This window comes from Tachyglossus aculeatus, chromosome 5 (assembly GCF_015852505.1).
Source record: "Tachyglossus aculeatus isolate mTacAcu1 chromosome 5, mTacAcu1.pri, whole genome shotgun sequence".
In the NCBI taxonomy this organism is placed as follows: Eukaryota; Metazoa; Chordata; class Mammalia; order Monotremata; family Tachyglossidae; genus Tachyglossus; species Tachyglossus aculeatus.
In genome coordinates this window covers 28,906,860-28,923,024 of record NC_052070.1, presented here as the reverse complement: position 1 = coordinate 28,923,024, position 16,165 = coordinate 28,906,860, and the positions used below count along the sequence as shown (strand labels likewise).

At 40.9% G+C, this 16,165-nt stretch overlaps 1 protein-coding gene across 1 annotated transcript in view; it reads right to left on the bottom strand.

Annotated features, from left to right (window-relative positions):
• Positions 1–16,165, bottom strand: part of CCDC102B (coiled-coil domain containing 102B) — a 567,334-nt gene that overhangs the window by 264,645 nt on the left and 286,524 nt on the right. The window lies entirely within an intron of this gene.

The following is a 16,165-nucleotide window of genomic DNA, read 5'->3' as shown; positions in this document are numbered from 1 at the left end:
AACTTGTACTTCCCAAGCTCTTAGTACAGTGCTCTGAACACAGTAAGTGCTCAATAAATATGATTGAATGAATGAATGAATGAATAGTTGAGACTGGTAGAGTGCTGGAAACTCTCCAGGTGCATCCCAAACTCAATTATGGCCATAGAGGCCTCAGCATAATGCTAACATGGCTTGCAGACCAAGATCATCTATCTCAGAAAGGATCTTTGGATTTGAGGTTTCATCACTTATTAACCGCAAGTCAAACTGGATTTCAAGGGGCCAGAGGGAATAGCCAACAGTGTGGTCCTGAAATCTAGTTGACTCGCTAGCATCGATGCAATGTTTATAGCACTCCAAGATTGGTGGGCAGCGCTCATGAAAATGTTGCACAGCTCACAACAGACTGTCTCTCAGAAGACACATTTAATAATAACAATAATAATAATTGTATTTATTAAGTGCTGACTATGTGCCGGGCACTCTACTAAGCACTGGGGTATATACAAGTTTATAAGGTTGGACACAGTCCCTGCCCTGCATGGCCCCCACAGTCTCAATCCCCATTTTACAGATGAGGTAACTAAGGCACCGAGAAGTAAAGTGACTTGCCCAAGGTCATACAGCAGAGACAGTGAGCCCATTATTGGGTAGGAGCCGTCTCTATATGTTGCCGATTTGTACTTCCCAAGTGCTTAGTAAAGTGCTCTGCACACAGTAAGCGCTCAATAAATATGATTGAATGAAACTGGCTGAGCCACAATTAGCACTCCTGAGCTGGGATTAGAACCCATGGCTGGGACTAGGAATCAATTACCAGTCAATCAATGGTATTTATTTAGTGTTTACTGGCTGCAGAGCACTGTACTGAGTGCTTGAGAGAGTAAGCAGCGCGGCTCAGTGGAAAGAGCACGGGCTTTGGAGTCAGAGGTCATGGGTTCAAATCCCAGATCCACCACTTCTCAGCTGTGTGACTTTGGGCAAGTCACTTCACTTCTCTGTGCCTCAGTTCCCTCATCTGTAAAATGGGGATTAAGACTGTGAGCCCACCGTGGGACAACCTGATCACCGTGTAACCTCCCCAGCGCTTAGAACAGTGCTTCACACATAGTAAGTGCTTAATAAATGCCGTTATTATTATTATTATTATTATTATTATTACAATGCAACAGTGGGTAAGGCACATTTCCTGACCACAGTGAGCCCACAGTCTAGAGGGCTGAAGACAGTTTTCAAGTCCAAGTGAAGCATGTCCTCAATCAATACAACATAAAGACCAACTTTTAGAAACAATGATAGAAAACAAACCAGAATTCGTATCTATAGACTGAAGGACAGAGACTCTGTAAAACTGTAATAATAATAATAATAATAATTTTGGTATTTATTAATAATAATAATAATGGCATTTATTAAGCGCTTACTATATGCAAAGCACTGTTCTAAGCACTGGGGTAGAAACAAGGTAAATCAAGTTGTCCCATGTGGTGCTCACAGACTTAATCCCTGTTTTACAGATGAGGTAACTGAGGCCCAGAGAAGTGAAGTGACTTGCCCAAAGTCACACAGCTGACAAGTGGCAGAGCCGGGATTTGAACCCATGACCTCTGACTCCAAAGCCCGGGCTCTTTCCACTGAGCCACACTGCTTCTCCAGCACTTATTAAGCACTTATTATGTGCCTGGCACTGTACTGAGCCCTGGGGTGAAGACAAGCAAATCGGGTTGGACACAGTCCCTTGTACCAAGTGGAGCTCAAAATCCCCTTTTTACAGATGAGGTAACTGAGGCATAGAGAAGTGAAGTGACCTTTCCCAAGGTCACATAGCAGCCAAGTGGCAGAGCTGGGATTAGAACCCATGACCTTCTGATTCCCAGGCCATGCTCTATCCACTACTGCTTCTCTAACAGACTGTAGAATAAAAAGTGTGACAGGGACTTCAATTATTTTGTGCAATTATAAAACAAATGATGGATTATTTTGGCTACCTGTGAGAATGGAATTATCTTTCTCTATTTTTCAGCCAAATGAGCTTACATGAATAAAATTTCCACATTCACTGCACCATTATAGAACCTAAAGCAGAGCTATATTGTTGGCACTGCTTATAAGCACATTCAGTTTTTCCTTCAGTTAGGGCTTAGGAAACCGTAAGAAACTGAACTGTAGTTTGGAAAAGACTGAGAGTTGGTGAGTCCATTCATTTTCAGCTCACGCTTTTAGAGTGGGTATGGATAGATCAAAAACTATAAGGAGGAAAGTATCATTTCATTTAAACAACCAAGTATAGAATAGAGTTGGAGGCAACCATTGAAATGTTATCTGTAGAGGCTGAACAATAATAAAGAAAAAATAGAGGGCCAGGGAATTGATTTTTGGAAAATAATATTTTCCATCTTCATTATTTTCCTTAAAAATAGCCATTTTTAAAATAGGGTATATATGATCTTATACAGTCTGGAGTCCACTTTTATATTATTACAACCATTTCTATGAGTTTAAGCTGTTATAATAAAGGGTATTCAGGTTATGGAGTGAAGATTTTTCAAAGGTTTGCTGCTTTTAATGTAGAAGCTTTATAGCTCTTCAAATGTTATAAGGATTACCAAAGTCCACGTTTGTAGACTGAGGTTTTGAGCCTTAGATATTCTGACCTTTAGCACTGTCCACAGACAAATGTTTTCTTAGATCCTGATGTGTACATTTTGATGAACTTCTGAAGTTTGTGACAATCTCTCGTTAGTAGCTTAAAACTGAAACTTTTAGAAATATAGTACACATGACCTTTTCCAAGGTAAGCATTTGTTGGGAAAAAAAACAAAACATATGGTCCTTCATGAAGATATTTCTTAAAAAAAATGTAGAAATAAAGAAGCCAGTTGGTAATTATATAAGCCCAATGATAGTTGAAAGAAATATGATAGCAGAGTCTGATTGCATAGTTCTTACTCTGATGTTCATTTCCTGAAATTCTTATTCGGCTATGGAAGTCATCTTACTTCTAATTAAACATTAGATATGGAGAAGGTAGCACATCTGTGAGGTAACACATCTTGAGAATTATAGGCTGATTTTTTTCCTGTTGCCTAAAACCCTGCAACCAAGACCAGATGCAGGGAATGCGCCTGTTTAATGTTGTACTGAACTCCCCCAAGTGCATAACACAGTGCTATGCACACAGTAAGCACTCAATAAATATGATTGAATGAATTAATTAATGAATTGACCAGGGAATTTAAAACTATCCAGGGTGAGGAAGGAAGGAGGTTTGAGGGGCACGAGCTTCCCTACTTTGACTGAAATTTGCACCTGACTCCTTTTAAGTGCCAAAGCTTTTGGTAACACTGATTCATCACCCTTCCCTGAATAATAATAATATAACTATGGCATTTGTTAAGCGCTTACTATGTAAAGCACTGTTCTAAGTGCTGGGGAGGATACAAGGTGATCAAATTGTCCCACGAGGGGCTCACAGTCTTAATTCCCATTTTACAGATGAAGTAACTGAGGCACAGAGAAGTTAAGTGACTTGCCCAAAGTCACACAGCTGACAATTGGCAAAGCCGGAATTTGAATCCATGACCTCTGACTCCCAAGCCCGTGCTCTTTCCACTGAGCCACGCTGCTTCTCTAATTATGATATGAAGAATCATATTATGATTATGATTAATGATAATAGTAATAATAATAGTATTTGCTAAGCGCTTACTATGTGCCAGGCACTGTACTAAGTACTGGGGTGGGTACAAGTTTATTGGGTTGGACACAGTCCTTGTCCCACATAGGGCTCACAGCCTCAATCTCCATTTTACAGATGAGATCACTGAGGCACAGAGAAGTCAAATGACTTACCCAAGGTCACACAGAAGACAAGTGGCACCTGTATATATATATATATATATATATATATGTACATATTTATTACTCTATTTATTTATTTATTTTACTTGTACTTATCTATTCTATTTATTTTATTTTGTTAGTATGTTTGGTTTTGTTCTCTACCTCCCCCTTATAGACTGTGAGCCCACTGTTGGGTAGGGACTGTCTCTATATGTTGCCAACTTGTACTTCCCAAGCGCTTAGTACAGTGCTCTGCACACAGTAAGCGCTCAATAAATACGATTGATTGATTGATTGATTGGCAGAGCCAACATTAGAACCCAGGTCCTTGTTCTATCCCCTAGGTCACGCATCATCCCTCATGATGCCAAATGTCTCCTGGATTGGCCAAAGAAGGGGCACTGGCACTGTAGGACTTTCCCAGATTCCTTGTGAGACAACTGAGTTCCAAATCCACCCATCACATCCAAATCTACTTAGTTTCCTGAAACTAATGTTGATCTTAAAGCAAGACTACTTGCTGAAAACGTGAACAGTCAGAAAGGTAGTTGGGACCTTGAAAGATATCCATCTGCTTTCTGTGATGACTACCCCTAAATTATCTCAAGACCATGAGGGCACACTTGAAACGGCATCCTTCGAAGATATTTCTAAAGAATTTATTCCAATCTCTCAACATTTCCTGTCAGAGGATGTGTCGTTATCTCTCGCCTCATCCCTCCCTTCCTTATGTTCAGTCTTCAATGGAGATGGATCTCCATACCCTGCAGGCTAACATTCTGAAGGAAAGTATAGTTAACTACTTAAAGATAACCCAGGGTCTTAATTTTTTTTTAATAATTAGATCCCAGAGAATCCTTGGTCTTGGCCATGCTGGTTTGTTGGCTTTCATGGTCAGATTTCAAATCAAAAACTTCTTCCAAATGGCTGACCTGAAGAGCAAAGTTTACTGCGTGTTCAGGATTTTTGGCTTGGGTTGCACAGCTATAATTAAAATGTTTCCAGCATTTCCATCTTCACTTTAGCTTGTGTGTGTGAATCCAGAGATTAATGGATGCACTTTTAGAAATGGAAAATCCATAAAATGTGTAATAAGCATTCAATAATAATGATAACATTAATAATAGTTACTATCTGCACATTCATGTTGTGAATATGAAGCATGCTGAAGGAGAATTTGGTCTTATTAAGTTTAATCAGCTGGGGACAGAGCCGATTCTATATTCATACATTTCATGTTTCTTACAGAATGAACTGTGCTCATTTCCCTCACACTGTCATCCTGACATTTTGCAAAGCTATTAAGGCTTGCTCACCTTGAATACAAACACACAGATATACGAAAATTACCTTGATTTGTTTTGACATTGCCAATTTCAGCATGAACAAAAAGTGGGGAACCTTCCAGGTGAAGAGGCAGAAAACTGAGTCATTTTCTATCCAATCTGTGAGAAAGTCTGCTCAGGTATGATGGGCACTGGTTGCCATGGTTTTTAATGTTTGTACGCTTCCCAGTGTTGGGGTCATAGGTCTGGTTAGGAAGGAGAAGATTAAGGGGCAACTCTGTTTCCCAGAATGGGAGTTACCCCTTTAAAATGAAATGAAATAAAATGCTAAGCGCTTAGTACAGTGCTCTGCACATAGTAAGCGCTCAATAAATACGATTGATGATGATAAAATGATCTCTCTCTTTCTCTCTCTCACACACACACCCTTTATCTGTGGGCTGATTTGATCTCACACTGAACAGCTCTTCAACTCGTTCCTAGGAACTCCTATGATTCCTCTAGACTGTAGACTCCTTGTGGGCAGCGATTAAACCTTACAACTCTTTTGTGTTACACTCTCCCAAGTGTTTAGGATGGTGCTTTGCACATAGTGAGCGATCAATAATTGCCACAGATCGATGGGCTGATTAATTGAAGTACTTAACAGTGCTCTGCCTACATTAAGCGCTAAGTACTGAGATAATTGTTCTGATTCATCCCGTCATAGAAACAGCCCTGAGAAGAGATGTGGGGAAAGTCATTGATTCTGGATCGTGAAGTAGTTAGAACTCTAAATAAATGACCAACAGAGATATTTAATAATGATGGTATTTGTTGAGCGCTTACTATGTGCCAAATACTGTTCTAAGCTCTGGGGTAGACATAAGGTAATCAGGTTGTCCCACTTGGGGCTCACAGTCTTAATCCCCATTTTACACATGAAGGAACTGAGGCACAGAGAAGTTAAGTGTGCTGCCCAAAGTCACACAGCTGATAAGTGCCATAGCCGGGACTAGAATCATCGACCTCTGACTTCCAAGCCCGTGCTGTTGCTCTTAATCAGCTCTCCTTTAAACCCTGGTCAAATCTACTAACCCATGATTCCGTTTCTCCAAAGTGGAGAAGCAGTGAGGCCTAATAATAATAATAATAATAATAATAATAATAATAATAATAATAATAATAATAATAATAATAATAATGTTGGTATTTGTTAAGCACTTACTACATGCCAAGCATTGTTCTAAGCACTGGGGGCGGGGGGTGGAATACAAGGTAATCAAGGTTGTCCCACATGGGGCTCACAGTCTTAATCCCCATTTCACAGATGAGGGAACTGAGGCAGAGAGAAGTTAAGTGACTTGCCCAAAGTCACACAGCTGACAATTGGCGGCGCCAGGATTTGAACCCATGACCTCTGACTCCAAAGCAGGGGCTCTTTCCACTGAGCCACACTGCTTCTCTAGTGGCCCAGTGGAAAGACCATAGCTTAGTGGCAAGTACACGGGTTTGGGAATCAATGGACATGGGTTCTAATTCCAGCTCTGCCACTTGTTTGCTGTGTGACCTTGGGCAAGTCACTTAACTTTCTTGTGCCTCAGTTACCTCATCTGTAAAATGGGGATTAAATCTGTGAGCCCCACATGGGACAGGGACTGTGTCCAAATTGACAATGTTGAATCTATCCTGCTGCCTACAACAGTACTTGACATACAGTAAGTACTTACCAAACACCAGCATTATTATTACCTTTATTATTCAATCAATCAGTCGTATTTATTGAGTGCTTACTGTGTGCAGAGCACTGTACTCCAAGAAGTAAAATGAACCACTCATCTCTCTTAAAGGAATTGGCTTCGAGCAGTAAACCTTTTTCCCCTAGCATTGCACTGCATGTATTTTTTTTGAGTATCACTTTTAACAGTGCTTTGCACACAGTAAGCGTTTAATAAATGCCATCATTATTATTATTATTTTAATCTAAATTGACAATGTTGTGTCTACCCCAGCACCTAGAACAGTGCTAGACACACAGTAATCACTTAACAAATACCAGCATTATTATTATTATTATTATTATTGATCCAAAATGTAAAATTGAACCACTCATCTCCCTTAAAGGAGTTGGCTTGGGGCAGTAAACCTTTCTCCCCTAGCACTGCATCGAATACATTTTTTTTTGAGTATCATTTTTAATCATCTATCGGAGAAAACAGCTTGGCCTAGTGGTTAGAGCACATGCCTGGGAGTCAGAAGGATCTGGATTTTAATCCCGGCTCCACCACTTGTCAGCTGTGTGAACTCTGGCAAGTCACTTCACTTCTCTGTGCTTCAGTTACCTCATCTGCAAAATGGGGATTGAAGACTGTGAGCCCCATGTGGGACAGGGATTGTGTTCAAACTGACAACCTTGTATCTACCCCAGCACTTAGTACAATGCTTATAGTAAGCGCTTAACAAAAACCATAAAAAAATTGTCATGCCGAAATTAAAAACACTGAAGTGCTAAGAACATAGCATCAGTGTGGCCTTGCGTGAAGAACACAGGCCTAGGAGTCAGAGGACCTGGGTTCTAATTTCAGCTCTTCCTCTTCCTGACTGTGTGATCTTGGGCAATTCACTTAACTTTTCTGTGCCCCAGTTCCCTCATCTGCAAAATGGGGAGTCAAACCTTTTCTTCCTCCTACTTAAACTGTGTATCCCATGTAGGACCTGATGATCTTGTATCTACCCCAAAGCTTAAATCAGTGCTTGGCATCTAGTAAGTTTTTAACAAATACCACAATTATTATTACTATTCACAGTAGTAGTAGTACTGTGAAAGAGCACGGGCTTTGGAGTCAGAGGTCATGGGTTCAAATCCTGGCTCTGCCAATTGTCAGCTGTGTGCTTTGGGCAAATCACTTAACTTCTCTGGACCTCATTTTTTTTAATGGCATTTATTAAGCGCTTACTATGTGCACTGTTCTAAGCGCTGGGGAGTTTCCGAGGTGATCAAGTTGTCCCACAGGGGGCTCACAGTATTAATCCCCATTTTACAGTTGAGGCAACTGAGGCACAGAGAAGTCAAGTGACTTGCCCAAAGTCACACAGCTGGCAGTTGGCGGAGCCGGGATTTGAACCCATGACCTCTGACTCCAAAGTCCGGGCTCTTTCCACTGAGCCATGCTGACAGTTCCCTCATCTGTAAAATGGGGATTAAAACTGTGAGCCCCCCGTGGGACAACCTGATCACCTTGTAACCTCCCCAGCGCTTAGAACAGTGCTTTGCACATAGTAAGCACTTAACAAATACCATCATTATTATTATTATTACTGTGCTCTGCACACAGTAAATACTCGATAAATGCCAGACTGGTTGAAATCTTGCCATTGCCACAGCATTATATTCTGTAGGTAAACTGTTCCTTTTGGGAGTTTACAGCCTAGTGATGATCAGCTTCTGAAGAGTTCCCGCCCAGAGGAATATGATCCTTTCTTTGGGATGAACTCTACCGCTTTTGCCTCGCTAAATTCTCTGCCATGAGTTAAAAACATTGGCGATTTTTCTCAAAGAGCGATTCACACTTAAACCGGGCTATCGACTAGATTGAGGTGAGCAGTTTACAGCCACACTCCAGAACAGTGCCAGTCCCAGAAGAACACACTGCTCACTAGTCCTGGCTTAGCACTCTGGAAAAACGAGCATGAAAGCCTCATTTATCTCCAGTTAACGCATATATTGTACAATCCCAAGTGCTTAGTACAGTGCTCTGCAGACTGTAAACGCTCAGTAAACATGATTGAATAAATTAAGAGATGAGGTGCTTCAAGTGTACTAGGTTTGGTGGATCATTCATTCAATCGTATTTATTGAGCGTTTACTGTGTGCAGAGCACTGTACTAAGCTCCTGGGAAGTACAAGTCGGCAACACACAGATTATGTCTCAGGATATGCTGATTCATATGTTCAACTGCATTTTAGGACCCAACATCACATAGTTAGAAAGGAAATAAATCCCACTCCAGATATGCAGTGCTTTGCACACAGTAGGTGCTCAATAAACTCATTCATTTATTCAATCGTATTTATTGAGCTCTTACTGTGTGCAGAGCACCGAAATAGGCACTTGGAAAGTACAATTCGGCAACAAATAGAGACAGTCCCTACCCAACAACTAAAATAAGATTGAATAAATGGGACAGGGAGGTTGGTGACACTGGCTAATCCCACACATGCACAGCGGAATCCATCCTCTCTGTCTAGGGTCTCTAAATGGAAGCATTGCCCCGATGAGCTCAGTAACACATCAACCACTCTCGTTTAGCAGATCAATTCAAGAAGTAAATGCTGTCCATTAACTCCATCCTCGAAGAGGGATATTAAGCAAGCATATGATGAGTAGACCTCACTGGGATGTCTCTTGGAAACGGAACCACTTGGCAATCTATCCCTGTTGTTTCTTCTAATCTGCTATGAGCTCATCCTCTGTGCACATGGAATTTGATGCATTTTGGATTTTGATTTCATTCATTCAACTTTCAAGGCACCCTGAAAACCTAAATGTTTTTTCTGTTTCTGATAAGCAGATTTCAAGGCCATTAATTTGGAATTTAAAGAGGTATAACGCTGGTGGTTGAGGGCTCACAGACCTATATAGGACTGTATAGTTATGTACACATCTGTAATTTATATTGATGTCTGTCTCCCCTTCCAGACTGTAATCTCATTGTGGGCAGGAAATCTATTTACTGTTATTAATAATAATAACAATGGTATTTTTTCAACGCTTATGATGTGCCAGGCACTGTATCAAGTCCTGGGGTGAATGCAGGCAAATTGGGTTGGAAACAGTTGTCTTAGTGCCCATTTTACAGATGAGGTAACTGAAGCCCAGAGAAGTTAAGTGACTTGTCCAAGGGCACACAACAGACAAGTGGGAGAGCCAGGATTAGAACCCATGACCTTCCGATTCCCAGGGTCGTGCTCTATCCACTCTACCATGCTGCTTCTGTATTGTTGTACTGTACCCTCCCAAATACTTAGGACAATGCTCTGCACACAGTAAGTGCTCACTAAATACAACTGAATGAATGAATGAATGAATACTCATGCAGACCATTAAGAATACTTAAATTGCTATGCTGGCATGGTGAAGTAGAATGTCACCCACTAAGCACTAAGGTGTTCACCTCACCTTCACTCACACAACTTGGTACTTGTCTTCATACTATGTTGTTCCCCAGATCTGAAGTTTAATTAATCAGTCAGTGCTATTCACTAAGGATTTACAGAATGCAGAGCACTGTACTATGTGCTGAGAGAGTATAATATAATAGATTTGTAAGCCCACAAGGAGTTTACAGTCCAGAATTTATTTTACTGTCACTCTCCCGGGTTAGACTGCAAGCTTCCTGAGGGTAGGGATGATGTCGATACTCTATTGTACTTTCTCAAGTGCCTAAAGCAATGTTCTGCACATAATAAGCTCTCAACGATTGACTGAGTCATATGTAATTAATTTTCTACTGTAGGGTGGCAGAGGATATAAAATTGGCCTTTATTGTTTAAACATCCAACCAAAGTAGTTTCTTTTTGGAAATGTTGGGCTCATGGATCTATTCACTTTAAGCACTTGAGAGTCACCCCACTCTCCTTCCCACAGCACTAATGTATATATTTTATTGTCTGTCTCCCCCACTAGACTGTAAACTCCTCGTGGGCAGGGAATATGTCTACCAACTCCATTATACTGTACTCTCCCAAGCACTGGCTTTGCATATAGTATGTCCCCAATAAATGCCTCTGATTGATTGATGGATAGACCCTTCAAATTTGCTTTCCTGCTTATCTAGTAAGACAAATGCTAAATTAGATTTTTAACTTGAGGACTAACGTTGAAGATCCAAATGATAAACAGGACACTCTTCTCCTGGTTTCGCTCCCGCCTCAGGGGAGCAAATATGGAGAAATTGCCTTCCTGCTGTTGGAACAGAGAGTTTCCACAACATTTACGACAAATACCTCGAGGCCTCGTTGGGCTCTCATGCTTCAGTAAGCCACACTATTAAAAGAGGGTCTCAATCCATTATTTCCTGAAAATCAACAGATGTACTATAAAATATTCTGCCCATGTGTAAAAAATAAAGTTGTCACAGAAACTGTGTTGACCCTCTACATGGCTGGGCCTCCTGGCCTTTTATGGGAGTGATGCAGAGTCATATAAATTTATGCATCTACTCTTTCATCAGTCAATCAATCACTGGTATTTATTGAGCACTTACTATGTATAGAGCACTGTTACTAAGTGCTTGGGAGAGTTCAATATAACAGAATTGGCAGGCATGATTGGCATGATTTAATTTTACTCCTTCGCTAGCAAAACAGTGCTGTATTTGTCATTCTCTACTCCTTGACCAAGAGTTCCAACTGCTCCAAACTTTCTCTTCTTTTTCATTAAGTCTTCATTTTCCCCTCCTCCTCCCACCCTGGTTCCCAACAACATTGCAAACAATTTCATCAATGAGACAGCAGCCATTAGATCTGAGCTTGCTAATAGACTTCCCTCCCAGTAATGCATTCTGGTCTCTCACCTCCACATTATCTTCTTCTATTCATTCAATCGCATTTATTGAGCACTTACTGTGTGCACAACACTATACTTAGTGCTTTGTAGAGTACAATACAACAGTAAAGACACTCCCTGCCCACAAGCCTTGCCTAGTGAATAGAGCACAGGCTTGGGAGTCAGAAGGTCATGGGTTCCAATCCTGGGTCCTCCACCTGCCTACTGTGTGACCTTGGGCAAGTCATTTCACTTCTCTGGGCCTCAGTTACATCCTCGTAAAATGGGGAATGAGACTTTGAGTCCCATGTGGGACAGGGACTGTGTCCAAACCGATTAAGAAAATCCCTTTCCACCCTGGTTCCAGCTCCCTCACCTCCTAACTGGATAAAGCCTCCTTAATCAATCAGTGGTATTTATTGAGCTCTTACTATGTAGCACTGTACTATGCACTTGGGAGAGTACAATACAACAGAGTCGGTGAGATGGCAGACAACTTCCCTGCCAGAACGAGATTATAGTTGAGATGGGGAGAAAGACATTAAAATAAATGAATCATTTATAGTGATTTAAAGATAAGTACATTCGTGCTTCAGGGTTTAGGGTGAAGCAAATAGCAAATACCCAGGGGTCACAGATCCAAGCACATAGATGACACAGAAGGGAGAGGGAGCAGGGGAAAAGAGGGTTCAATCAGGGAAGGCCTCCTGGAGGAGATAAGATCTTAATAATGCTTTGAAGGTGAGGAGAGGGGTGGCTTGTTATATATAGGGGGGGGAGGAAGTTCCATACTAGAGGGAGGATAGGGGAAAAGGGTCAGTGGTGAGATAAATTGATTCAGTCATTCAATCGTATTTATTGAGCACTTACTGTGTGCAGAGCACTGTACTAAGCACTTGGGAAGTACAGTGAGAGTAAGCTGTCACTAGAGGAGCCAGGTTTTCAGGCTGGGCAGTAGTAGGCTCTTCATAAAGTGAAGTGGGAGGGGGAGAGTTGGTTGAGTTCTTTATTGTCAATAGTAAAAGGTTCTGTTTCATGTGGAGGTGGATGGGCAACCAGAGGAGGTTCTTCAGGAGTAGGGAGACATGAACCAAACTTTCTGTAGAAAAATGATCCGTGCGGCAGAGTGAAGTGTGGCCTGCAGTGGGGAGAGACAGGAGGCTGGGAGGTCAGAGAGGAGGCAGATGCAGGAGTCAAATCAGAGGTCATGGGTTCCAATCCCTGCTCCGCCACTTGTCAGCTGTGTGACTTTGGGCAAGTCACTTCACTTCTCTGGGCCTCAGTTACCTCATCTGGAAAATGGGGATGAAGACTGTGAACCCCACGTGGGACAAATACATGACCCTGTATACCCCCCAGCGTTTAGAACAGTGCCTAGCACAAAGTAAGTGCTTAACAAATACCAACAATATTGTTATTATAGGATAAGTGCCTGGATCAGTGTAGAATGATTTGGATGGTTTCGAATTGCCTTTAGTCTCCCCCTTCTTTGGTCTAATCTTAACTGCCACTGCATGCATAGTCCAGAATTTATTTTACTGTCACTCTCCCGGGTTAGATTGCAAGCTTCTTGAGGGTAGGGATGAAGTTGATACTCTATTGTACTTTCTCAAGTGCCTAAAACAATGCTCTGCACATAATAAACTCTCAATGATTGACTGAGTCATATGTCACTAATTTTATACATCAGATCAAAGGAGGCAATGCAGATGGTGCAATTGTATCCATGAATATTTATTCTTAAGTTAATATCATTATCATTATTATATTTGTTATGCACTTACTAGGTGACCGGCACTGTTCTAAGCACTGGGGTAGAAGCAGCGTGGCTCTGTGGAAAGAGCCTGGGCTTTGGAGTCAGAGGTCATGGGTTCAAATTCCGACTCCTCCGCTTGTCAGCTATGTGATCTTGGGCAAATCACTTAACTTCTCTGTGCTTCAGTTACCTCATCTGTAAAATGGGAATGAAAACTGTGAGCCCCCCGTGGGACAATCTGATCACCTTGTAACCTCCCCAGCACTTAGAACAGTGCTTTGCACATAGTAAGTGCTTAATAAATGCCATTATTATTATTAACATGGGGCTCCCAACTAGGGTCAGACTGAGAAGCTCTTGCAAACTCACTCACGGTGCCCATGGAAATATAACAGTGCATATTTTTTCATCTCTTTGCCAGTGACATCTTTCTAAAACACTCAGCAGAGCATGTCATGTCCTTCCATCCCACAAAATAAATGAAAAATGTTAAAATAAATAGGTATATTTACTTACATAAATATAAATAGGTATATATATAAATAGGTATATATTACATATATATATATATATGTAAACCTGTCTGTTTACTTGTATCGATATCTGTCTCCTCCCCTCTAGACTGTGAGCTCATGGGCAGAGATTGCCTCTCTTTATTGCTGTATTGTACTCTCCCAAGTGCTCTGCACACAGTAAGTGCTCAATAAATACGACTGAATGAACACTCAATCACCCCCATTGTCCTAGACCCACTCACCTTCAGTATTCTTAACTTACCTTATACACTCCCAGGTGTATCTATTTTTCTTATTTATTTGTTTGTTTTAGGGGTTTTTTTTCTAATTAGTTTTGACTGGTCTCACTTTCTCAGAACTATATAATAGATTTCTCAATTTATATTTGCTTTTCTTTCCCATTATACTGTCAACTCCTTGAGGGTGGGGGCCATGTCTCATACTCATTCATTCATTTATTCATTCAATTATATTTATTGAGCACTTACTGTGTGCAGAGCACTGTACTAAGCTCTTGGGAAGTACAAGTTGGCAACATATAGAGACGGTCCCTACCCAACAGTGGGCTCACAGTCTAGAAGGGGGAGACAGACAACAAAACAAAACATATTAACAAAATAAAATAAATAGAACAAATATGTACAAGTAAAATAAATAGAGTAATAAATACGTACAAACATATATACATATATACAGGTGCTGTGGGGAGGGGAAGGAGGTAAGGCGGGGGGATGGGGAGGGGGAATGGGGGAGAGGAAAGAGGAGGCTCAGTCTGGGAAGGCCTCCTGGAGGAGGTGAGCTCTCATTAGGGCTTTGAAAGGCCTTGGGTCCCCAAGACAGTCCATTGTATTTACTGAGCACTTACCATGTGCAGAATACTATACCGTGTGCTTGGAGAGTACAATATAACACTATAACAGACACATTTCCTGCTCACAGGTCTTCAATTTTATGTTTTGCCCACACAAATGATGATGAGATATTGTGTTTACTAATCCTCTCATTTTTATTGCCTAATCTGTAAGTGATTTTGGTTATGAAATATTTCTCAGTGACCCATTAGATGATATTAAGAATAATAACAATAATTATTATAAGTATAATTATAATAGTGACATCTATTTAGTGTTTACTATACAGCAAGAACTATACAAGGTACTGGGTTAGATATAAGACAATCAGGTCAGACACAGTCCCTGTCTCAAATTGGACTCACAGTCTAAGAGGGCAGGAGATCTGGAATTTCATTCCCATTGTCCAGATGAGAAAACTGAGGCACAGGGAAGTTAAGTGACTTGTCCAAGGTCACTCAGCAGGCAAGTGGCAGAGCTGGGCTTAGAAGGGAGTCAGCAGGTTATAGGTTCTAACCCTGGCTCCACCATTTGTTCACTGCGTGACCTTGAGCAAATCACTTTACTTTGCAGTTACCTCATCTGTAAAATGGGGATTAAGACTGGGAGTCCTATGTGGGACAGGGACTGTGTCCAACCCAATTTGGTTATATCCACCCCACCACTCAGAACAGTTCCCAGCACATAGTAACTGCTTAATAAATACAATAATAATATTATTATCATTATTATTTTTATCATATTCTTTAATTCCCAGGCCCAAGTTCTTTCCACTAGGCCTTGTTGAGGTCTTTGCCCTGGACAGAACATCTCCCAGACCAGTACCAGGTCACTCCCGAGGAGCATTAACATTGAAAGCTGGAAAGCTGACGGGGAGGGAGTGGATGAGAAGTGGAGCTTTCTGCAGATTGTTTCTAAATCTAAAGTGAAGTCTCTGTAATGTTCCCCGAGGACAGAGTTGGTAATGGCAATTTGCTGTTGCCAGCCCCAAGAATAAAATTCCTATTGTGATACAAACTACAGAAAGCTACACTTCTCTTCTACCTAAAGACAGTTCTTCATTACCATGACTTGCCTCTATGTATATATATATACATATATATATATGTGTGTATATATATGTATATATATATATATGTGTGTGTATATATTTATTATTTATAGTAATTATATGTTATTTGATTTAATCATATTTATTTAGCACTTACTGTCTGCAGAGCATTGTACTAAGTGGTGGGGTAGATATAGTCTAATCTATGGTGGATAGTGGATTATAGTGGACTATAGTGGACTATAGTGGATTAGTCCAGTCTAATCAGATTGGACACTGTCCATGTCCCACATAGGGCTCACAGTCTTAATCCCATTTTACAGATGAGGTAACTGAGGCCCAGGGAAGTGAAGT